We start from the raw sequence: 26,685 nt of genomic DNA, 5'->3' as shown, positions 1-26,685 counted from the left end.
GACTCAATGGACATGGGTTTGGGTAGACTCTGGGTGTTGGTGACGGGACAGGGAGGCCTGATGTGCTGCGATCCATGGGGTCACAAGGAGTCGGTCACGACTAAGCGATTGAACTGAACTGATGTGTGTGTGTGTGTGTGTGTGTGTATATATATATATATATATAGGTATGTATGTACATATAGGCTTCCCTGGTGTCTCAGACGGTAAAGAATCTGCCTGCAATGTGAGAGACTCAGGTTCGATCCCTGGGTTGGGAAGATGCCCTGGAAAGGGGGAGTGGCCCCCCATGGTAGTACTCTTGCCTAGAGAATCCACATGGACAGAGGAGCCTGTCAGGCTACAGTCCATGGGGTCGCAAAGAGTTAGACTCAGATGCAACTGAGTGACTTACACAGACACACAAACACACACACACACATATACACAGTCATATAATAATACTATAACTGTATATATATATATATATATATATATATATATATAGATATAGATATACTCACATAATAGCATATCATAGGGCTTCCCAGGTGGTACTAGTGGTAAAGAATCCGCCTGTTAATGCAGGAGATGTAAGAGACATGCATTTGATCCCCGGGGTCGAGAAGAGCCCTGGGGAAGTGAATGGTAACCCATGCCAATACTCTTGCCTGGAGAATTCCATGGTCAGAGGGGCCTGGAGGGCTACAGTCCTTGGGACCACAAAGAAATGGACAGGACTGAAGTGACAGCTCGAACACACACATATACTCATATAACAGCATTATAACTATATTTCAATGTTTTGAATAATACTTTTACACTAGAGATTGACCTTTCTGGAAATAGCAATGGGACAATTGTACAGTATGTTTTTGCTTACCGAGGTTCGATGTTCTTCAGAAATAAGACTGCAACAACAAAGGAAATCAGAAGGCCTCTGACACATGGTGATAGTTCTCTTTATGAACTGGACCATGTTGACATAATCTTTGAAGCACAGAGTATCTGTGAGATATCAAGAGAAACTATCTTCAGATCTTGTTAATGAATGTAATCTGGATGGTATAGAAAAAGATTAGATAGAAAACCAAGTTGGAGGCCTTTCATAATGAGACAGTAAGACTGTTGTTGAAAAATTAACTGAGGCATGTTAAACATTTTAAGATTCTATTTGAGCAAAAATCTATTTGGATTGGAGAGTCCCAAATCAGAAAGGTTGGATGTGCTCCATTGACAGGAGCTAGGGGAAAGTATACTCCCTAGAAGAGACAGAAGCAAATCAAGGAAATTATTTGATTGGTGGTAGCTTAAGCAGCTACTTTATTTGAGAAAGTCTAGCTGGCTGTGATTGGTTGTCCGTAGATTTTCATTTCCTCACCTTGAGGTATTACAGACGAGATTTGGTTTACTTATGTAAGGAAATTGCTGCCTAAAAAATTCAAGCAACCTCAGTCTGATGGTTTCCTTGTTTAAATAATATAACAGTGTATAGCAAGAGACACATGTACCCCAATGTTCATCGCAGCACTGTATATAATAACCAGGACATGGAAACAACCTAGATGTCCATCAGCAGATGAATGGATAAGAAAGCTGTGGTACATATACACAATGGAGTATTACTCAGCCGTTAAAAAGAATTCATTTGAATCAGTTCTGATAAGATGGATGAAACTGGAGCCAATTATACAGAGTGAAGTAAGCCAGAAAGAAAAACACCAATACAGTATACTAACACATATATATGGAATTTAGAAAGATGGCAGTGATGACCCTGTATGCAAGACAGGAAAAAAGACACAGATGTGTATAACGGACTTTTGGACTCAGAGGGAGAGGGAGAGGATGGGATGATTTGGGAGAATGGCATTCTAACATGTATACTATCATGTAAGAATTGAATCGCCAGTCTATGTCTGACGCAGGATACATCATGCTTGGGGCTGGTGCATGGGGATGACCCACAGAGATGTTATGGGGAGGGAGGTGGGAAGGGGGTTCATGTTTGGGAATGCATGTAATAATTAAAGATTTTAAAATTAAAAAAAATAAAAAAATAATAAAAATAAAAAAATAATAATATAACAGTGTATAGCAGTAGATATTTGAAACTTGTTTCAGATAAAATTTGTGCCATTTACCATGGAATGTAAATAGCATGTACTCAATTAATGTTTGTTAAACTGATTTGAATTTGGAATGTGAGTAGACATAGAAGTTAGAAATGATTACCAAATATAGTGCCTGCATCAGGGGTAGACAGACTACTTCCCAGAGGCCAGCTGCATGTTTTTGTAAATAACATTTCTTTGGAACACAGGCATGCCCCTTTGTTTACATATGGTCTATTGCTGCTTTTGTGCTACAGGGGCAGAGTTTGAGTCATCATAGCAGAGACCATATGACCTTCAAGTCTACAAGTCTAAAATAGTTACCCTATGGGACTTCATGGGATGTTTGCTGACATCTATTCTGCATATTTGTAATGGTGATGGTAAGAAACACAAGAAGAGGTTTCAAAGTGGGTGAAAGGTAATGAGTTTAATTGGATCAGTTGGTTCTGCAAATAACTGTGATTGCTGCAAGTAAGAAAAAAAATATAAAAGAGATCATAACAAATATGTGTTGCCAGTGTTATATCAACAGATGATCTTTATATTTAAGCAATATGACATTTTATATTTTTAACAAACTGGACTCTTTAGTAAAGTGTGATCTGCAATGTGGTCTGGAAATACAATATAAATAATATCCAGACATAAGGAAGGGGATGCATAATTATTATTATCACTTTTTCCCACATGTCAATACTGTTTTATGAAGAATAAAAAAGAGATCTACCAGAATTGTATATTAATCAGCATGCGATCAGGAATTAAAACTCCACTACTTATTTTAACAGTGTGAAATTATTACTAAAGTCAGTCAGTCTGGGGTGTTCATTGGAAGGACTGATGTTGAAGCTGAAACTCCAATACTTTGGCCACCTCATGTGAAAAGTTGACTCATTGGAAAAGACCCTGATGCTGGGAGGGATTTGGGGCAGGAGGAGAAGGGGATGACAGAGGATGAGATGGCTGGATGGCATTGCCGACTCGATGGACATAAGTTTGGGTAAACTCCTAGAGTTGGTGATGGACAGGGAGGCCTGGCATGCTGCAATTCATGGGGTCGCAAAGAGTTGGACATGACTGAGACACTGAACTGAACTGATTTAGGCAGAGAGAGGGGAGGTTAGCCTCCTTTGATACTGAAAGTCAGGATGCTTACGAAGAGACTCATAGACTAAGGAAAAAGACTCAACGTTTCACAATTCTTAGCCTCACTCAAATCTATTCACTATTCTCACCAATTTTCATAATCCTTTTCATCTTTAGTAATTCCCTGATTATCACATAACAGACTCTTCAAATGTGTGAATTTAACTTACATTGTAATTCTGCAACTCAAACAAATTTATTTTCAATATAACTATCAGTAGGGTCATCCTTGCAGATAAAGAATTAGAGGATCTTTCAGGAACATCAAACATTCACTCTAATCCCTTAAAAAAAATAAACTAAAGGTTTAAAAGTCAGAGCTTATGATTTTCTATTTGCGATCTCTCCAGTATAGTCATAAATAGCCTTACTGCTCCTATAGTTCTTAAAGCTACTATTACAACCATAGTAGTGAAGTACTTCACTGACTAGGTCCTTAAAAGTGCCTACTTGATAAACATATCATCACATTCAAGCTTACTCTGAACCTCAGTAGATTCAGTTACACTCTGACACAAATATTTTACTGTGTGTGATTTACCATTTATCATTCTTTACTAACCAGAGTATTAAGTGGACGCAAACTGCATTTTTACTCAAACCTATATAAATATTTTGTTTCATTGTTTACATATATGCTATTATATATATATATATATATATATATATATATATATAAAATACTTTGATTTTTAGGGGGCTTCCCAGGTGGTGCTAGTGGTAAAGAACCTGTCTTCCATGCAGGAGATGCAAGAGACACGAAATGGATCCCTGGGGTGGGGGGAGGGGGACGATCCCAACCTATGGCAACCTGCTTCAGTATTCTTGCTGGAGAATCCCATGGACAGGGGAGCCGGGGGCAGTGGGGTGCTGCCCATACAGTTGCAAAGAATCAGATAAGACTTCTGTGACTTAGCATGCACCCATATGCACTTTGGTTGTTAGAGATTAATATTACCTTGTGATTTTGATAAATTAATTAGCCTCTTCTAGCAGTTGTTTTGCAAATTTTATAAAACTGTTCAGTCAGTTCAGTTCAGTTCAGTCGCTCAGTCGTGTCTGACTCTTTGGGACCCCATGAATCACAGCACGCCAGGCCTCCCTGTCCATCACCATCTCCCAGAGTTCACTCAGACTCAAGTCCATCGAGTCCGTGATGCCATCCAGCCGTCTCATCCTCCGTCGTCCCCTTCTCCTCCTGCCCCCAATCCCTCCCAGCATCATAGTCTTTTCCAATGAGTCAACACTTTGCATGAGGTGGCCAAAGTACTGGAGCTTTGGCTTTAGCATCATCCTTCCAAAGAAATCCCAGGGTTGATCTCCTTCAGAATGGACTAGTGGGATCTCCTTGCAGTCCAAGGGACTCTCAAGAGTCTTCTCCAACACCACAGTTCAAAAGCATCAATTCTTCGGTGCTCTGCCTTCTTCACAATCCAACTCTCACATCCATACATGACCGCAGGAAAAACCATAGTCTTGACTATATGGACCTTAGTCGGCAAAGTAACATCTCTGCTTTTGAATATGCTATCTAGGTTGATCATAACTTTTCTTCTAAGGAGAAAGCGTCTTTTAATTTCACGGCTGCAGTCACCATCTGCAGTCATTTTGGAGCCCCAAAAAATAAAGTCTGACACTGTTTCCACTGTTTCCCCATCTATTTGCCATGAAGTGATGGGACTGGATGCCATGATCTTTGTTTTCTGAATGTTGAGCTTTAGGCCAACTTTTTCACTCTCCTCTTTCACTTTCATCAAGAGGCTTTTTAGTTCCTCTTCACTTTCTGCCATAAGGGTGGTGTCATCTGCATATCTGAGGTTATTGATATTTCTCCTGGCAATCTTGCTTCCAGCTTGTGCTTCTTCCAGTCCACCGTACCTCATGATGTAATGGGCTTATAAGTTAAATAAACAGGGTGACAATATACAGCCTTGACATACTCCTTTTCCTATTAAGAACCAGTCTGTTGTTTCATGTCCAGTTCTAACTGTTGCTTCCTGACCTGCATATAGGTTTCTCAAGAGGCAGGTCAGGTGGTCTGGTATTCCCATCTCTTTCAGAATTTCCCACAGTTTATTGTGATCCACATAGTCAAAGGCTTTGGCATAGTCAATAAAGCAGAAATAGATGTTTTTCTGGAACTCTCTTGCTTTTTCCATGATCCAGCGGATGTTGGCAATTTGATCTCTGGTTCTTCTGCCTTTTCTAAAACTGGCTTGAACATCAGGGAGTTCACGGTTCACGTATTGCTGAAGCCTGGCTTGGAGAATTTTGAGCATTACTTTACTAGCATGTGAGCTCAGTGCAATTGTGCGGTAGTTTGAGCATTCTTTGGCGTTGCCTTTCTTTGGGATTGGAATGAAAACTGACCTTTTCCAGTCCTGTGGCCCCTGCTGAGTTTTCCAAATTTGCTGGCATATTGAGTGCAGCACTTTCAATTTCAATTCATTTTACTTTATTTTTTATTTTATTGATTGTATTTCTGTGTCAATGATTTTATTTCTTCATGTCAGTGATTGACCTCTGGTATAATGTCTCAGTGGCTGTGACGGACCACACACAAGCCTGGAAGAGAGTGACAACCGAAAGTGCCAGGCTGCGATGGCGCAGAAGCGGCTGAGAGGTTCTCCTTGAACTCCACTTTCAAGGTCAGCAGGGGTGACCTCGTCCAAGGTAAGGAGCAGTGGCTGTGCTTTGCTAAAGGAGCTAAGAAGAGACACCCCACGTCCAAGGTAAGAGAAACCCAACCAAGATGTTACGTGTTGCGAGAGGGCAACAGAGGGCAGACACACTGAAACCATAGTCACAGAAAACTAGTCAATCTAATCACATGGACCACAGCCATGTCTAGCTCAATGAAACCAAGCCATGATGTGTGGGGCCACCCAAGATGGACAGGTCATGGTGGAAAGGTCTGACAGAATGTGGTCCACTGGAGAAGGGAATGGCAAACCACTTCAATATTCTTGCCTTGAGAATCCCATGAACAGTATGAAAAGGCAAAATGATTGGATACTGAAAAAGGAACTCCCCAGGTCAGTAAGTGCCCAATATGCTACTGGAGACCACTGGAGAAATAACTCCAGGAAGAATGAAGGGATGAAGCCAAAGCAAAAACAATACCCAGCTGTGGATGTGACTGGTGACAGAAGCAAGCTCTGATGCTGTAATGAGCAATATTGCGTAGGAACCTGGAATGTTAGGTCCATGAATCAAGGCAAATTGGAAGTGGTTAAACAGGAGATGGCAAGAGTGAACGTCAACATTCTAGAAATCAGCAAACTAAAATGGACTGCAATGGGTGAATTTAACTCAGAAGACGATTATATCTACTACTGCGGGCAGGAATCCCTTAGAAGAAATGTAGTAGCCATCATGGTCAACAAAATAGTCCGTAATGCAGTACTTGGATGGAATCTCAAAAATGACAGAATGATCTCTGTTTGTTTCCAAGGGAAACCATTCAATATCATGGTGATCCAAGCCTAGGCCCCAACCAGTAATGCTGAAGAAGCTGAAGTTGAACAGTACTATGAAGACCTACAGGACCTTTTAGAACTAACACCCCCAAAAGATGTCCTTTTCATTATAGGGGACTGGAATGCAAAAGTAGGAAGTCAAGAAACACCTGGAGTTACAGGCAAATGTGGCCTTGGATTAAGGAATGAAGCAGGGCAAAGGGTAATAGAGTTTTGCCAAGAGAACGCACTGGTCATAGCAAACACCCTCTTACAACAACACAAAAGAAGACCCTACACATGGAAGCCACCAGATGGTCAACAGAGAAATCAGATTGATTATATTCTTTGCAGCCAAAGATGGAGAAGCTCTATACAGTCAGCAAAAACAAGACCGAGAGCTGACTGTGGCTCAGATCATGAACTCCATATTGCCAAATTCAGACTTAAATTGAAGAAAGTAGGGAAAACCACTAGACCATTCAGGTAGGACCTAAATCAAATTCCTTATGATTATACAGTGGAAGTGAGAAATAGATTTAAGGGACTAGATCTGATAGACTGCCTAATGAACTATTGGTGGAGGTTCCTGACATTGTACAGGACGCAGGTTCAAGACCATCCCCATTGAAAAGAAATGCAAAAAAGCAAAATGGCTATCTGAGGAGGCCTTAAAATAGCTGTGAAAAGAAGAAAAATGAAAAGCAAAGGAGAAAAGGAAAGATATAAACATCTGAATGCAGAGTTCCAAAGAATAGCAAGGAGAGATAAGAAAGACTTCCTCAGCAATCAATGCAAGGAAATAGAGGAAAACAACAGAATGGGAAAGACTAGAGATATCTTCAAGAAAATCAGAGATACCAAGGGAACATTTCACGCAAAGATGGGTTTGATAAAGGACAGAAATGATATGGACCTAACAGAAGCAGAAGATATTAAGAAGAGGTGGCAAGAATACACAGAAGAACTGTACAAAAAAAGATCTTCATGACACAGATAATCACGATGATGTGATCACTCACCTAGAGCCAGACATCCTGGAATGTGAAGTCAAGTGGGCCTTAGAAAGCATCACTACGAACAAAGCTAGTGGAGGTGATGGAATTCCTGTTGAGCTCTTTCAAATCCTGAAAGATGATGCTGTGAAAGTGCTGCATTCAATATGCCAGCAAATTTGGAAAACTCAGCAGTGGCCAGAGGACTGGAAAAGGTCAGTTTTCATTCAATCTGAAAGAAAGGCAATACCAAAGAATGCTCAAACTACTGCACAGTTTCACTCATATCACACGCTAGTAAAATAATGCTCAAAATTCTCCAAGCCAGGCTTCAGCAATATGTGAACCTTGAAATTACTGATGTTTAAGCTGGTTTTAGAAAGTGCAGAGGAACCAGAGATCAAATTGCCAACATCCGCTGGATCATGGAAAAAGCAAGAGAATTCCAGAAAAACATCTATTTCTGCTTTATTGACTATGCCAAAGCCTTTGACTGTGTGGATCACAATAAACTGTGGGAAATTCTGAAAGAGATGGGAATACCAGACCACCTGACCTGCCTCTCGAGAAACCTATATGCAGGTCAGGAAGCAACAGTTAGAACTGGACATGGAACAACAAATTGGTTCCAAATAAGAAAAGGAGTATGTCAAGGCTGTATATTTTCACCCTGCTTATGTAACTTATATGCACACTACATCATGAGAAACGCTGGACTGGAAGAAGCACAAGCTGGAATCAAGATTGCCGGGAGAAATATCAGTAACCTCACATATGCAGATGACATCACCCTTATGGCAGAAAGTGAAGAGGAACTAAAAAGCCTCTTGACGAAAGTGAAAGTGGAGAGTGAAAATGTTGGCCTAAACCTCAACATTCAGAAAACGAAGATCATGGCATCTGGTCCCATCACTTCATGGGAAATTGATGGGGAAACAGTGGAAACAGTGTCAGACTTTATTTTTTGGGGCTCCAAAATGACTGCAGATGGTGATTGCAGCCATGAAATTAAAAGATGCTTACTCCTTGGAAAGAATGTTATGACCATTCTAGATAGCATATTAAGAAACAGAGACATTACTTTGCCAACAAAGGTCCATCTAATCAAGGCTATGGTTTTTCCAGTGGTCATGTATGGATGTGAGAGTTGGACTGTGAAGAAGGCTTAGCACTGAAGAATTGATGCTTTTGAACTGTAGTGTCGGAGAAGACTCTTGAGAGTCCCTTGGATTGCAAGGAGATCCAACCAGTCCATGCTAGGGGAGATCATTCCTGGGTGTTCATGGAAGGACTGATGCTGAAGCTGAAACTCCAATACTTTGGCCACCTCATGCAAAGAGTTGACTCATTGGAAAAGGCTCTGATGCTGGGAGGGATTGGGGGCATGAGGAGAAGGGGACGACAGAGAATGAGATGGCTGGATGCATCACTGACTTGATGGACATGAATTTGGGTAGTCTCTGGGAGTTTTGTTGGACAGGGATGCCTGGCATGCTGACATTGGGTTACAAAGAGTTGGACATGACTGAGCGACTGAACTGAACTGATAATTTTGAACAGAAGAGGAAAGAGGAAGGATGTGTGTTTGCTTCTTTATCTTAAAGACAAAGCATTCACTATTTCACAATTTGGTATATGATATTATCTGGGAGTTATGCCTTAGGAAGACTTCCCAGGTGGTGCTGGTGGTAAAGAACCCTCTTGCCAATGCAGGAGAGGCAAGAGAAAGGGGTTCAATCCCTGGGTTTATAGAATCGCTAGGGTCTATAGTGTCGCAAAGAGTCAGACATGACTGAAGAGACTTAGCACACATGTGGGTTTATATATATATCTGTATCTATCCTTTTTTATTATATTGAGAAAATTCTCTTCTGTTCTTAGCCTCTAAGAGTTTGTTTATTTTATAATGGGTAAAATTTGAGCTTTTCAAATACATTGTACAAACATTGAAATGATCTTATGGTTGAATAGATTCCTGCCGTGTGACTTCAGTTCAGTTCAGTCACTCAGTCGTGTCCGACTCTTTGCGACCCCATGAATCGCAGCACACCAGGCCTTCCTTTTCATCACCAACTCCCGGAGTTCACTCAGACTCACGTCCATCGAGTCAGTGATGTCACCCAGCCATCTCATCCTCTGTCGTCCCCTTCTCCTCCTGCCCCCAATCCCTCCCAGCATCAGAGTCTTTTCCAATGAGTCAACTCTTCACATGAGGTGGCCAAGTACTGGAGTTTCAGCTTCAGCATCATTCCTTCCAAGGAAATCCCACAGCTGATCTCCTTCAGAATGGACTGGTTGGATCTCCTTGCAGTTCAAGAGACTCTCAAGAGTCTTCTCCAACACCACAGTCCAAAAGCATCAGTTCTTTGGCGCTCAGCCTTCTTTACAGTCCAACTCTCACATCCATACATGACCACAGGAAAAACCATAGCCTTGACTAGACAGACCTTAGTTGGCACAGTAATGTCTCTGCTTTTGAATATGCTATCATGGTTGGTCATAACTTTTCTTCCAAGGAGTAAGCATCTTTTAATTTCATGGCTGCAGTCACCATGTGCAGTGATTTTGGAGCCGTATGTCTTATTGCTAAGTTATTTTGACAATTAGTTATCTTAGGTCTGCTTGTTTGAAAATTATTATTTAGAGATTTTTTTTATAAATTATAACTCTGACCAGATAGTTTTCTGTTCTTTGCTTTATCTCTCTTTCAGTATTTTGAAATATTAAAGATGTGGCTTTGTTTTCTAGTTTGCCCACTTCCTGAAAAAAGAAGTATGGCAATCCATATATTTTTTCCTTTTGTATTTCATGTTTATTTTCTCTGGCTACATTCAAGTTTATTCCTTTATCTTTATATTTCAGAAGTTTCAGTATGACATGCTAATGTGTGTGCATCTGTTTTAATTTGGTCTTTTTTAAATTCTGAATAAGGATTTCTGAATTTCATGGTTCTATATTTTATCATCACTTATTAATCTTAGAAAATTATTGACCATTATCACATCAAACAGTTTTTGAGCAAACATTTCTCCTCTCCTTCCATTTGGGACCCCAATCACATATGCTGGATGTAAGATATTGTCCCATGACAGTTTGCTACTTTCATCACTGTTTTCTTCAGCTTTTGTTTTATTTTAGATAATTTATGTTAACTTATTTTCAAACATGCTGATCCTTCCTGTGCTGTGATTGTGTCACTGGAAAAATTTTTGATAATACTACATATGTTGTATGCCTATCTATAATAACCTTATTTACACAAGCCCTCCTTAATTCACAAAGCTTCAGTAATACATACACATGTTAGGAGAATCCACAGTGTGCAAGTAACTTAAATATAATGTGTCATACTAACCCAAATAAAGCATGCATGAAAAATATGCATGTAAAGCTGTTCACATGAAGGTACTAGACAACCTACATCTTTTGTGGTAAAATAGAAAAGGAAGAAAAATAGGTTTATTAACTAGCATTTGAAGCTGACATTGTGCTTGGTTAAAACACCCTCACACCTAAATTGGCCCCATATGAATATTAAATCATTGCTACATACCCCCCATGCTATAATGGAAGGAGGTTCCTGGAGCACAAAATATTTCTTTAAAGTGTTCCTAAGTAAACTCCCTTCCTCCTATAGCCTTTCAAGGATAAATATGTATATATAATAATATTATATACCAAATTTTATAAATAAGAGTTAGCTCTCTTTGCATCAGGTGACCAAAGCATTGGAGCTTCAGCTTCATCAGTCCTTCAAATGAATATTCATGGTCGATTTCCTTTAGGATTGACTGGTTTGATCTCCTTGCTGTCCAAGGGACTCTCAAGAGTCTTCTCCACCACCACAGTATGAAAGCATCAGTTCTTTGGCGCTTAGCGGTCTTCATGGTCCAACTCTCACATCCATACATGGTTACTGGAAAAACCATAGCTTTGACTCTATGAGCCTCTGTCTTTGTTGGCAAAGTGATATCTCTGCTTTTTAATATACTGTCTAGGTTGGTCATAACTTTTCTTACAAGGAGCAAGCATCTTTTAATTTCATAGTTGCAGTTACTATCTGTGGTGATTTTGGAGCCCAAGAAAATAAAGTCTGTCACTGTTTCCACTGTTTCCCCATCTATTTGCCATGAAATGATGGGACCAGATGCCATGATCTTAGGTTTTGGAATACTGAGTTTTAAGCCAGCTTTTTTCACTGTGCTCTTTTACCTTCATCAAGAGGCTTTTTAGTACCTCTTCACTTTCAACATTAGGGTGATGTCATCTGCATATCTCAGGTAATTGATATTTCTCCTGGCAATCTTGATTCCAGCTTATGTTTCATCCAGGCTGACATTTCACATGATATTCATTGGAAAGATTGATGCTGAAGCTGAAGCTCCAATACTTGGCCACCTGATGTGAAGAGCTGACTCATTGGAAAAGACCCTGGTGTTGGAAAAGATTGAAGGCAGAAGGAGAAGGGGATGACCAAGGATGAGATGGTTGATGGCATCACTGACTTGATGGATGTGAGTCTGAGTAAACTCCGGGAGATGTACTCTTTTCCCAATTTGAAACCAGTGCATTGTTCCATATCTGGTTCTAACTCTTGCTTCCTGACCTGCATACAGGTTTCTCAGAAGGCAGGTAAAGTGGTCTGGTATTCTGATCTCTTTAAGAGTTTTGGACACTTTGTTTTAATCCACATAGTCAAAAGTTTTAGCGTAGTCAATGAAGCAGAAGCAGATGTTTTTCTGGAACTCCTTTGCTATTCTATCATCCACTGGATATTGGTTCTTTGATCTCTGGTTCCTCTGCCTATTTAAACCCAGCTTATACAACTGGAAGTTCACAGTTCACATACTGTTAATGCCTAGCTTGATTTTGAGCATTACCTTGCTAGCAAGTGAAATAACTGCAATTGTATGATAGTCTGAACATTCTTTGGCATTGCCTTTCTTTGGGATTAGAATGAAAACTGACCTTTTCCAATCCTGCGGCCACTGCTGAATTTTCCAAATTTGCTGGCATATTGAGTGCACAATTTAACAGCTTCTCCTTTAGGATTTGAAATAGCTCTTCTGGAATTCCATCACTTACATAACTTTGTTCATAGTATTACTTCCTAAGGCCCACTTGACTTCACATTCCAGGATGTCTGGCTCTAGGTGAGTGATCACACCATCGTGGTTATCTGGGTCATCAAGACCTTTTTTGTGTACTTCTTCTGTGTATTTTTGCCACCTCTTCTTAATATCTTCTGCTTATTTAGGTCCATACCATTTCTGTCCTTTATTGTGCCCATCATTGCATGAAATGTTCCCTTGGTATCTCTGATTTTCTTGAAGAGATCTCTAGTCATTCCCATTCTATTGTTTTCCTCTATTTCTTTGCATTGATCACTGAGGAATTCTTTTTCATCTCTCCTTGCTATTCTGTGGAATGCTGCATTCAGATGGGTATATCTTTCCTTTTCTCCTTTGCCTTTTGCTTCTCTGATTTTGTCAGCTATTTGTAAGGCCTCCTCAGACAATCATTTTACCTTTGCATTTCTTTTTCTTTGGGATAGTTTTGATCATGTCTCCTGTACAATGTTATAAACCTCAGAGTACTAGAACTATGGATGGAGGTCCTTAAAGGCAAATATAGTTATATATTCTATTGGGTTAACCAAAAACATGGATAACCTTGAACAAACTGTATTTACATATAGTATGAAGGTAAAATATGTGCCAGTATGGTTTCACTATTCTGTTACCTTAGTTAAGAAAACCTTTATTTTTATGTGTATGCAGAATAGTCCAGGTATATATATGCATAAGTATTTTCATATTTTCATCTATTTCATAGTGTTTGGGCTTAAATAGCAGGTTAATCTGTAAAGACATTACTCCAAATCAAATAAATTCTCATTCCATTTGTTATAAGATCATTTTGTTAAGTATAATTCAAAGTAATATAATAAATAATTATGTGAGAAGACAAACATAAAACAAAAATATTATTTAACAAGAGGAAATGGCTTATCTTTCATAGTGAAACAGTATATGGGAACTCAAATGAAATAGTCAAAAGAGTAGAACTATTTTGACTATCCAGTCAAAAAGAGTAGTACCACTCAAAATTCTCAATTCCTCGCTCTCTGTTGTATTATTCTTCCTGTATAGGCCACAAAAATATACCAGAGATGATGAAATATTATTCCTTCTAGAGGAAAATAAAGGAGTCAGAAGTGTTTTTGCAATAGTTAAATGTTATATATAAACCATGTTCTTTGGAATAAACACAAATAGAGAAAATGGGTTGGACTAGAAAGGTTTTAAGAGAGATAAATAAGAAGGAAAGCAAAGCACTAGATTTGGAAAATCAAACTATAAATTGGCAGACAGAAATTCTGGACTTCTCTCAAGTTTCTGTGTCTACAAATAATTATATCAATTGCCAGATAACCCAGAGCAAACAGGAGGAAGAGTCACAGAAATAATTTGGACTCAAAAGCAAGGATTTAGGAAAATGAAACTTATCAGGCTGAAAAATCCAGATAGAAAGTTTGGAAGTGGAATGTATTGTTAAAATGTATTGTTAAAATTCTAGCCCTCTTGTGCATTCCTTGACCAATGAGCAAGTTTAGGGGATTTGAATAAGAAACAAAATATATGGGAAAACAATCTCCTCTGCAAATTGTAAGTACTGTCTCAAGGTCAAACAGCATATTCTCAACACCAAAAATGGTGATATTTCTAAAAAGAACAAAGCAGTCAAACTAATAAGGGCTGCTATGAAAGCCCATGTGCTTAAAATAGGAAATGAGCCTCATTCCCATGTTTATTGTTCTTGGAAATTTAGAAAATTGGCAGATTTAACAAAATGTAGACATCACATTTCCATCAGATGTTGATGATGATAAATTCCAAACATCTTGATTTCTCAATTCTGATATTTTTATCATAAATCAACCTATGCATGATTCTTTGACTGACTGTGGGTTTGAAATCAATTGAATGCTTTAGAATCAAAAAGTCAACTATCTGTTTCTTGAGCCAAGGTTTTGCTGGATCACAGTTGTTTTGATACAAGGTTCTTGAGGCAGGCCTGAGTTATCAACTGTTATGCTAGTCAGTACTCAGGTGCCAGAATATGACCTAGAAGCTGACTGAGTAAATAATTCCAATGAACTAAAAAATTTCAATCCTTTAGCAACTATGGATTCATGACTACATATATTTATTCCAGGTAAAGCTGAAACCTGATATTCCTTAACTTTACAAGAAAAGCTAATATTCATTGAACTAGTCATTGGTACAAGGGACTCAAAGCTAAATGAGGCACAATCCCTCCCATCATTATGCTCACTTATAGTTGTCTGAGAGCTTTGAAGGTTCTACGTTGTATAATACACATTATTATATAGATATCCTAGGATTTGATGATATTACCCAGAAGTGTGGTATTAGCCAAAAGAATGATATTAGCCAGAAGGTCAGATTTGCATTTAATTGAATTTATTCCAAGAAAAATGTGAATATTTGAATTAGAGACAAGTGAAAGAGATGGGAATACCAGACTACCTGACCTGCCTTTGAGAAACTTATATGCAGGTCAGGAAGCAACAGTTAGAACTGGACATGGAACAAAAGACTGGTTCCAGAAAGGAAAAAGAGTACGTCAAGGCTGCATATTGTCACCTTGCTTATTTAACTTATATGCAGAGTACATCATGAGAAATGCTGGGCTGGAAGAAACAAGCTGGAATCAAGATTTCTGGGAGAAATATCAATAACCTCAGATATGTGGATGACACCACCCTTATGGCAGAAAGTGAAGAGGAACTAAAAAGCTTCTTGATAAAATTAAGAGGATAGTGAAAAAGTTGGCTTAAAGCTAAACATTCAGAAAACTAAGATCATGGCATCTGGTCCCATCATTTCATGGGAAATAGATGGGAAAACAGTGGAAACAGTGTCAGACTTTATTTTGGGGGGCTCCAAAATCACTGCAGATGGTGACTGCAGCCATGAAATTAAAAGACGCTTACTGCTTGGAAGAAAAGTTATGACCAACCTAGATAGCATATTCAAAAGCAGAGACATTACTTTGTTTCCAGTGGTCAAACGCATCAATTCTTCGGCGCTCAGCCTTCTTCACAGTCCAACTCTCACATCCATACCTGACCACAGGAAAAACCATAGCCTTGACTAGGCGGACCTTAGTCGGCAAAGTAATGTCTCTGCTTTTGAATATACTATCTAGGTTGGTCATAACTTTTCTTCCAAGGAGTAAGCATCTTTTAATTTCATGGCTGCAGTCACCATCTGCAGTGATTTTGGAGCCCAAAAAAAATAAAGTCTGACACTGTTTCCACTGTTTCCCCATCTATTTCCCATGAAGTGATGGGAGCAGATGCCATGATCTTTGTTTTCTGAATGTTGAGCTTTAAGCTAACTTTTTCACTCTCCTCTTTCACTTTCATGAAGAGGCTTTTTAGCTTTTCACTTTCTGCCATAAGGGTGATGTCATCTGCATATCTGAGGTTATTAATATTTCTCCTGGCAATCTTGAGGGTCCCTTGGACTGCAAGGAGATCCAACTAGTCCATTCTGAAGGAGATCAACCCTGGGATTTCTTTGGAAGGAATGATGCTAAAGCTGAAGCGCCAGTACTTTGAACACCTCATGTGAAGAGTTGACTTATTGGAAAAGACTGATGCTGGGAGGGATTGGGGGCAGGAGGAGAAGGGGACGACCCAGGATGAGATGGCTGGATGGCATCACGGACTCGATGGACGTGAGTCTGAGTGAACTCCGGGAGATGGTGATGGACAGTGAGGCCTGGCATGCTGCGATTCATGGGGTCGCAAAGAGTCGGACACGACTGAGCGACTGAACTGAACTGAACTGTATGGATGTGACAGTTGGATTGTGAAGAAAGCTGAGCACTGAAGAATTGATGCTTTTGAACTGTGGTTTTGTAGAAGACTCTTGAGAGTCCCTTGGCCTACAAGGAAATTCACCCAGTCCATCCTAGGGGAGATCAGTCCTGGGTGTTCATGGACAGACTGATGCTGAAGCTGAAACTCCAGTAATTTGGCCACCTCACGTGAAGAGTTGACTCATTGGAAAAGACCCTGATGCTGGGAGGGATTGTGGGCAGGAGGAGAAGGGGACGACAGAGGATGAGCTGGCTGGATGGCATCGCTAACTTGATGGACATGAGTTCCATCATGAAGCAGGGGTTGTGGAATGTAGAGGTTAAACAAGAATTCAGTTCAGTTCAGTCATTCAGTCATGTCCAACTTTTGTGACCCCATGAACCACAGCACACCAGGCGTCACTGTCCTTCACCAACTCTTGGAGCTCATCCAAACCCATTTCCATTGAGTCGGTGATGCCATCTAACCATCTCATCTTCTGTTGTCCTCTTCTCCTCTTGCCCTCATTCTTTCCCAGCATCAGTGTCTTTTCAAATGAGTCAGCTCTTTGCATCAGGGTGTCTTTCAAATGAGTCAGCTCTTCGCATCAGGTGGCTAAAGTATTGGAGTTTCAGCTTCAACATCAGTCCTACCAATGAACACCCAGGACTGATCTCCTTTAGTCACTTAAAGGTAGAGTTATAGGACTTGTGGAACAACTGTGGAGAGAGGTGAGTGAGAGTAGGGATTGTGGAGGGTTCCATGGTGTTAGGTTTGGGCAACTGGATAATTGTATCATTCATCAAAATATGAATCATAGGAAGAAGAGGGACAATATTAGAAGGAAGTAATGTTTACATTTTTCCAGGTCAAGAGGAATTTCTGAGTTATCTGTGTAAAGATATTTGCAGGAATATATGGGTTTTGAATTCAGTTGTGCAATGACCCAGGATGTATTGAGATTTTTTTTACCTTAGAAGGGATTGCCTTAGTGCAGATGTAGAGAAGAAATTTAATCATAAGATGGATGTTTAGGTTAAATGCCACACATATTGACTGATATGTTATAAAGGTTAGGTTGTAGTACTGGAATATTTAGTAATATATCTGCTTACATTAGTACCTAATAATGATGATAATATTCACTTACCTAATAATGATGATAACATACACAGGATTTTTTTTAAATGGCTCCTATGGTCCTCTCCTCCCAGCATCCACATCCTTTGATACATTTGTGTCCATTTGTACCTCCTCTTATCATCATGAGCAGTAGGAGGTCAGTTCAGTTGCTCAGTCGTGTCCGACTCTTTGTGACCCCATGAACCACAGCATGCCAGGCCTCCCTATTCATCACCAACTGCCAGAGTCTACCCAAACCCATGTCCATTGAGTAGGTGATGCCATCCAACCATCTCATCCTCTGTCGTCCCCTTCTCCTCCTGCTCTCAATATTTCCCAGCATCAGGGTCTTTTCAAATGAATCAGTTCTTCGCATCAGATGGCCAAAGTATTGCAGTAGGAGTACCCAACCTTAAATCTGGGCTAACTGTCCCCTTATTTTAGATGATAGAAGTCATCACAAGTTCTGAGTTGAAGTTTCAAGATGTCTTACATACTTCTACTCTCTGTCTCTTCAAACATCACCACTACCGTGATAGGAAGTCCAGGCTAATCTGTTGGAGCATGAAAAGTGATGTGGATTAAAGTCCCTGCTGACCCAGCCAAGGCCATTCCAAAGCAACTAGCCAGCAGCTGACATACCAACTGTAGCATAACCAAGCCCTGTGGCACTTCCCACTGACCTCTAGTCTCTTCAGCAATAGCAAATGCTTGTTGTTTCAATCCACTAATTTTTTTAATATTTTGCTCACTGCTAAAACCTCTTTGAATGTTTAAATCATGGAGTTTTTTAAAGAAATTCTGAAAAAAATATTAACCAGAATATAAGGTCTAAAAAGATTTCAGTGATTAAATAGATATTCAGTTACATGAAAAAGTGGCTTTTGTGTTCTGTGATGCATATATATATGACATGTTCATATATTTAGGTTATGAATATTCATATTAATATATTCACATAGTCATACATTAAGCACAGGAACATTTTTCCTGGTATCTGAATCACTTGTTGTAAAGAAATAGTCATTCAGATCCTTGGGATTCAGATACAAGGCTAAATTCCATTATGTACACTCATTATTATCATGGCCCAGAGCAGAGGCCCCTTTGCTCTTCACTTTCCTCAATATTTTTCCTATTTTTTGTAAGCTCGTGCAGTTATGAGGTGAGGTGAGGTGAAGCCGCTCAGTCGTGTCTGACTCTTTGCGACCCCGTGGGCTGTAGCCTACCAGCCTTCTCCGTCCATGGGATTCTCCAGGCAAGAATACTGGAGTGGGTTACCATTTCCTTCTCCAGGGGATCTTCCCGACCCAGGGATCGAACCTGGGTCTCCTGCATTGGAGGCAGACGCTTTAACCTCTGAGCCACCAGGGAAGCTAATCATGGGCAACTTACACCTTGTGCGTGTGTGCTAAGTTGCTTCAGTCGTATTACACGGCCCTGTGGACTAAAGCCTGCCAGACTCCTCTGTCCATGGGATTCTCCAGGCAAGAATACTGGAGTGGGTTTCCATTCCATCCTCCAGGGGATCCTCCCAACCCAGGGATTGAACCTGTGTCTCTTAATTCTCCTGCACTGGCAGGTATGTTCTTTACCACTAAGTACCACCTAACTGTGGTACTGTGAAGAAGGCTGAATGCTGAAGAATTGATGCATTTGAACTGTGGTGTTGGAGAAGACTCTTGAGAGTCCCTTGGACTGCAAGGAGATCCAACCAGTCCATTCTGAAGGAGATCAGCCCTGGGATTTCTTTGGAAGGAATGATGCTAAAGCTGAAGCTCCAGTACTTTGGCCACCTCCGGTGAAGAGTTGACTCATTGGAAAAGACTCTGATGCTGGGAGGGATTGGGGGCAGGAGGAGAAGGGGACGACCGAGGATGAGATGGCTGGATGGCATCACTGACTCGATGAACGTGAGACTGAGTGAACTCCGGGAGATGGTGATGGACAGGGAGGCCTGGCGTGCTGCGATTCATGGGGTTGCAAAGAGTCGGACACGACTGAGCAACTGAACTGAACTGAACTGAATCACCTAACTAAGAACAAATATATTCAGGAGAATTTTCATCAAAATAGTTATAAAGGGATATTGCTCTGCCCCCTCAATCTCCAATACTTTCAGCATTTCTTTAAAAGATGATTTCTAATTAAAAAGAGATTCTGATAAAATTGTTCCATTGACCACATGCTACCACTGATGAGGAGCCCATGAGAGAAGGACTATGGCTTGTCCTTGTACAGCTTCCATATGCTCTGTTTTAGATCCATTTGGGCCCATCTCGTTGACTGGATAAAAGATATTTTTCAGTAAATGATTTTCAGGCCCAAATCAGTCTACCAGCCCATTCACTCTTGGCCCAGTCTTCTACTATGGATTTAAACTGGACTGCTTCCTATATATCACAGCCTTCCTGCAGAACTGCACTCTTCTAAGGTCCCAGGCAGCCTGAGATTCAGAGAGTGAACCAGCTTCTTAAAATCACATAAAGCCTTCTTAAGGCTGGCTCTGATGGGCCCAGCTTTCAGGGCTGGTCAAGGCTCTTTACTGAGGACATAGGACTTTGCTCTGCTCTGACATGACCGTGTTTCTCTTGGGGTCCCAGGTTCCACTGTCTCTTTTTACTTGACTATTGTGTCCCCTTTCCAGTCTTCCTTAACAGTCCCAGTTCTGTCTGATGAATTCAGAAAGATAAATAAAAATAGGCAGGGTTCCTGCATGCACGGGTCTTGTTCTTGTTTTTAAAGTGGGATCAATTTTCTACTGGGCTTCCCAGGTGAATCCACCTGTCAATGCAAGAAACACAAGAGATCCCCTAGGACATGGCAACCTGTTCCAGTATTCTTGCCTGGAAAATTCCATGGACAGAGGATCCTGGCAGAGCTACAGTCCATGGGGTCACAGAGAGTCCCCACGCCTGAGCCACTGAGCATGCATGCACATAATTTTCAGCTGTGACTTTCTGTGTCCTATAGGGGAGTGGAAGGCTTCCATTAATGCTATCTTAAGGGATGACATTTCTGCAGGTAAACATGTGACCACAAATTGAAACTATTACTTATCATCCAACCCCCACCCTGTAAATGAGCACAACTGATCTGATAGTAAGGTCAGGAGGCACTCTGACTTCAATGTGAAAATCTAAATTTGTACAACTAAATCCAAATATTAATGCCATTCTCTTCAGAATACAAAAGTACTAAAAATACAAGTTAAAAGTGTTGACAAGGATGTGGAAAAATTGGTAACCTCATACACTGCTGGTAGGAATGTTGAGTGGCATAGCTGCTTTGGAAAATAATTTGTAACTTCCCTAAATAGTTAAGCCTATAATCATCATATAAATGAGAAATTCCTCAACAGAGTGTACTCCCAAGAGAAATAAGATCATGTGTCTACCCCAAAATTTGTACATAAATGTCCATAGCAGCATTGTTTATGATAACCAAAATCTTTATACAATTCAAATGTCCATCAATTGATGAATGAATAAATAAGATGTGGTATAACCACTGATGGAATATTGTTTGGTAATAAAAAAAAAAATGTGAAGTACTGATAGATTCTACAGCATGAATGAAACTTGAAAACATAAAAAGCAAAAGAGGCCAAACACAAAAATAAGCATGTATTTTAAATTCTGTTTATATAAAATATCCAGAACAGACAAATCTATAGAGACTGAAACAGATTACTAAGAAGGGCTGAGGCGGTTTGGTTGAAGGCTGAGTAGTGTAGCATTTATTTTGGGGACAATGAAAATGTTCTAAAATTAGTTGTGGTGATGGATGCTTGTTTGTGTGGATATATATTGAAAGCCATTGAGATGACGTATGGTGTGTGAATTATATCTCAGTAAACTGCTTTAAAACATGAAACAAAATAAGCCTTTAAATGTTCAGAATATTCATTGCAATTTTCCCTCAAATATTGAATTGTGCTAGTGAATTGCCATGATGGATAAAATGAGATTCAGGTTTTAAAGCCTATTACTGTAGTATAAAATAAGGCCCTGAGGTGTGAGAATTGAGTAGATTATATTGCCACCTGTGGCCCAGTGAAGTCTCTTTTCAAAGTGGAGAAGTCCCATAAATCTATCAGCCTGATTTTTCCCTATAGGACTTATTGGCATGAATCAAATACAAAGCCCCTGAAATGTTTTTTACAATCATCTACCTGAGAGTCAACCTTTTTAGCTGCTAATCCAACTTTAATTGCTCTTGACATAGGTGAAATTAGGGAACACAACAAATACAATCTAGGATGATCCTTCAAGTCTAGGAAGCTTCACCATCAACAAGATTTTACTGTCTGAGTAAATATATATAGATAGATATAGGTATTTAGTAAAGTGTTTCATATGTATACATATGTATATGTAGTACATATACATTATATATATATTTACTTATTTATATATTCTTTACCATTCATATTATTGTTCAGTCTCTCAATCATGGCTGACTCTTTGCAACCTCATGGACTGCCACACACCAGATTTCCCTGCCTTTCACCAACTCCCGAAGCTTTCTAAAACTCATGTCCATTAAGTCAGTGATGCCATCCAGCTGTTTTGTCCTCTATCATCCCTTTCTCCTCCTGCCTTCAGTCTTTCCCAGCATCAGTGTCTTCTCTAATGAAGCAGCTTTTTGCATCAGGTGGCCAAAGTATTGAACTTCAGCATCAGCATCAGTCCTTACAATGAATATTCAGGGTTGATTTCCTTTAGGATTGACTAGTTTGGTATCCTTGCAGTCCAAGGGACTCTCAGGAGTCTTCTCCAACACCACAGTTCAAAAGCATCAATTCTTCAGTGCTCAGCCATGGTAAACAATCGGGTGGTCCTAGTGGTAAAGAACCTACCTGCCAAGGCAAGAGACACAGGAGACTTGGGTTCGATCCCTGGGTCAGGAAGATCCCCTGGAGGAGGGAATGGCAACGCACTCCAGTATTCTTGCCTGGAGAATCCCACTGACAGAGGAGCCTTGAAAGCTATGGTCCATAGGGTCACAAAGAGTTGGACACAACTGAAGCAACTTAGCATTCACATGTATGCATGCACACACACATATATACACATATACATACTTGGTTGGTGTACCCTAAAGGATGGTGACCTTCCTTTATAAAAAATTGTGCAACTTTCAAGTCAAGCTATTGTCCTTAGTAAAGACAGCGTGTGATCCTCTTGGGGGAGCTAGAGTGAGACCAGAGGATGGGGATAAGAGAGGTGCCGTAACAGCCCAGTGTGCCCTTCTTATGGAGGATTAAAGCTGTACAGCTACAACCCATTATTCTCATTCCTATTACAGTGAATCGATCTTTATTTTGTGTTCTCAAGAAAAGTTTGTCTTCAGTTAATATTGGGTTTTAAATAGCAAATCATGGCTTTAGTGCTTTGTTGGTAATCTCTCTGATTTCTTCATACCATCTTCGTTGGGGGCTGCCATGTCCCGGGGATACAGAACCTTTAGTGTTCCAGGAGACAATCTTCATCCAAGATTTAGTTAAATCTGTGGACGCAGATCTATCTCATCAGCCTTGAAGTCAGAGATAACTAGAGGTTCTGTCTGTTGATGTCTCTTCTCTGATATTAGTCATTTGTCAGTTTTAAAGTTTTTATTTCTCTAATCTAAGACCACCAGCCTTGTACTAGCATCTTATCTGACATGGGGTCATTGGATGCTATTCTTGTACCTTGGAAGATTATAGTCTGTGCAGAGGGTGTGGTGATGTGTATGTGTGTGCATGTGTGTGTTTGTGAGACAGAGAGAGAGAGGAATATATTAAGAAAAGCAAAGTTATTAAGCAGTGTAGTAATATAATTCACTCAGTTTATAGTCACAAAAGCTAACCTTATAATCATCTTAGTTGGGAGATGATACAGAATAAGCCACAGGTTTCTCTAAATCTCATTTTTCTAATCTGAAAAATCAGCAAAAATAGTGAATCAGTTACAGCCTTGTCCTGAAGATAAAATATGTAAGATACATGAAATTACTGTAAATATAAGGCAGTCTTTTACAACACTAATTTATGTGACCCCTGGTTCAGATGGTATGTGTATTAAAGGTTCAGAAGAGGGAAGAGCAGCCTTTCACACTGTGTGGGTCCTAACCAGTGCTCCGCTTCCATCCTCATGAATGTGGTGTCCTATATTTTGATTATTTTCCTTCACAAAAATAAAGTCTCTCTTCAAGCTGTTTCAAACCATGGACCAGCCAGGGCAGGCTCTGAGCATCCCACAGTGTGAATCAGCCAAGTACTTCCTTTTCTCTCTGCATTTTCAATAGAATGCAGGCAGCTGACCCTCTGAGAACAGGCTCCAACTATAAGCTCAATTATGTGAAATATGCACCCTGGGGCACTTGCAGCTGCCAATGGAGGGAATTTGGGAAATTAGATTGAGAAATTGGATTGAAGTTGTAAGCACTGCCAATTTGCATTTTCCGAAGCTTCTAGAGACTGAGACTACCACTTAAAGGATTAATGGGGAAATGTGTTGACTCCCTTGCAAGATTTTTGCTGCTATTAAATAAATTTCTTAACTAAGGACCAGTCACTTTCACGAAAGTAGCATTGCACTGGCTTGAATGCATGCAAACAACCCATAACCTTGTTCCATTGAGGCAGCAAAAATATGACCGTCAGTGAAGCAGGACAGAAACCTATTATATGTTGCTTTAAGATTTGACTACTTGAAAAAAAAAAAAAAAAAAAAGATTTGACTGCTTGAGCAAAATACCTGCCTTTTGCCTGAGGCTAGATTATGCTGCAAAAATGTGCCCTAATCCAAGATGGTTAATTCTAAACTGGATCTTAAGACGTGAATGGAGATTTCTACTGCAGACACCCTAATATATTATAAAACCAGATGATTTTGGGGGGATTTTGAGGCACGTTACTCAGATTTCCTATTCCTGACCATCAGTGATGGTCTTTACATCAATCAAAAAACAATCCCTCCAGGCTCCTCTGTCCATGGGATTCTCTAAGCAAGAATCATGGAGCGGGTTACCATGCCCTCCTCCAGGGGATCGTCGCAACCCAGGGGTCTTTTACATCTCCTGCATTGGCACTAGTGCCGCCAGGGAAACGTGTGCTCACTCCTACTTCTAATTGAAAAAACACACCAAGAAAAGATCTAGTATAAGCCATTTACCCCGCATGTGTGCTGTGTGCTCAGTGGCTTCAGTTGTGTCAAACAGTTTGCAACTCCACAGATTGTAGACTCCCAGGTTCCTAAGTCCATGGGATTCTCTAGGCAAGAATTCTTGAGTGGGTTCCATGCCCTCCTCCAGGGGATCTTCCCAACCCAGGGATTGAACCCACATCTCCTGCATCTTCTGCATTTCAGGTGGATTCATTACCCACTAAGTTAGTCACCTGGGAAGCCCTTATCCTGTATCATGACTTTCAGTTAGGAGGGTGGAATCACTGTGAAAGCATGAGTTTTACTTTGAGTGTCAACTGAAATCAGTGGTGATGATCTGGGAGTACTTCATTAAGAGAGATTCTGAGGTCATTTCTACACTCAAAGTGGGTTTCTTGTTGGAAAGTAAAGTGCTGTGAAGGAGGTGCAAGGATCAATCATCAAGGACTACTCTAAGTTTCAGTTCAGTTCAGTTGCTCAGTAGTGTCTCTCTTTGCGATCCCATGAATCGCAGCACACCAGGCCTCTCTGTCCATCACCAACTCCTGGAGTTCACTCAGATTCACATCCATCGAGTCAGTATTGCCATCCAGCCATCTCATCCTCTGTCGTCCCCTTCTCCTCCTGCCCCCAATCCCTCCCAGCATCAGAGTCTTTTCCAATGAGTCAACTCTTCGCATGAGGTGGCCAAAGTACTGGAGTTTCAGCTTTAGCATCATTCCTTCCAAAGAAATCCCAGGGCTGATCTCCTTCAGAATGGACTGGTTGGATCTCCTTGCAGTCCAAGGGACTCTCAAGAGTCTTCTCCAACACCACAGTTCAAAAGCATCAATTCTTCGGCACTCTGCCTTCTTCACAGTCCAACTCTCACATCCATACATGACTAGAGGAAAAACAATAGCCTTGATAGACGGAACTCAGTCGGCAATGTCTCTGCTTTTAAATTTGCTATCTAGGTTGGTCATAACTTTTCTTCTAACGAGTAAGTGTCTATTAATTCCATGGCTGCAGTCACCATCTGCAGTGATTTTGGAGCCCCCAATAATAAAGTCTGACACTGTTTCCACTGTTTCCCCATCTATTTCTCATGAAGTGATGGGACCGGATGCCATGATCTTCGTTTTCTGAATGTTGAGCTTTAAGACAACTTTTTCACTCTCCTCTTTCACTTTCATCAAGAGGCGTTTTAGTTCTTCTTCACTTTCTGCCATAAGGGTGGTGTCATCTGCATATCTGAGGTTATTGATACTTCAAGCAATCTTGATTCCAGCCTGTGCTTCTTCCAGTCCAGCGTTTCTCATGATGTACTCTGCATATAGGTTAACTAAGCAGGGTGACAATATACAGCCTTGATGTACTCCTTTTCCTATTTGGAACCAGTCTGTTGTTCTATGTCCAGTTCTAACTGTTGCTTCCTGAGCTGCCTACAGACTTCTCAAGAGGCAGGTCAGGTGGTCTGGTATTCCCATCTCTCTCAGAATTTCCCACAGTTTATTGTGATCCACACAGTCAAAGGCTTTGGCTTAGTCAATAAAGCAGAAATAGATGTCTTCCTGGAACTCTCTTGCTTTTTCCATGATCCAGCGGATGTTGGCAATTTGATCTCTGGTTCCTCCACCTTTTCTAAAACCAGCTTGAACATCAAGGAGTTCACTGCCCACATATTGCTCAAGCCTGGCTTGGAGAATTTTGAGCATTACTTTACTAGCATGTGAGATGAGTGCAATTGTGTGGTCGTTTGAGCATTCTTTGGCATTGCCTTTCTTTGGAATTGGAATGAAAACTGACCTTTTTCAGTTCTGTGGCCACTGCTGAGTTTTCCAA

General features: G+C 40.4%; 1 non-coding gene across 1 annotated transcript; it reads right to left on the bottom strand.

Moving 5' to 3' along the window:
• Positions 1–19,012: 19,012 nt before the first annotated feature.
• On the bottom strand, positions 19,013–19,084 carry TRNAW-CCA (transfer RNA tryptophan (anticodon CCA)). Its single transcript has one exon. It is a non-coding gene; the product is annotated as a tRNA-Trp (tRNA).
• Positions 19,085–26,685: the final 7,601 nt, after the last annotated feature.

Source organism: Capricornis sumatraensis, chromosome 23 (assembly GCF_032405125.1).
Source record: "Capricornis sumatraensis isolate serow.1 chromosome 23, serow.2, whole genome shotgun sequence".
NCBI lineage: Eukaryota > Metazoa > Chordata > Mammalia > Artiodactyla > Bovidae > Capricornis > Capricornis sumatraensis.
The sequence above is the reverse complement of the archived record's forward strand: the minus strand, read 5'-3'. Positions and strand labels throughout refer to the sequence as shown.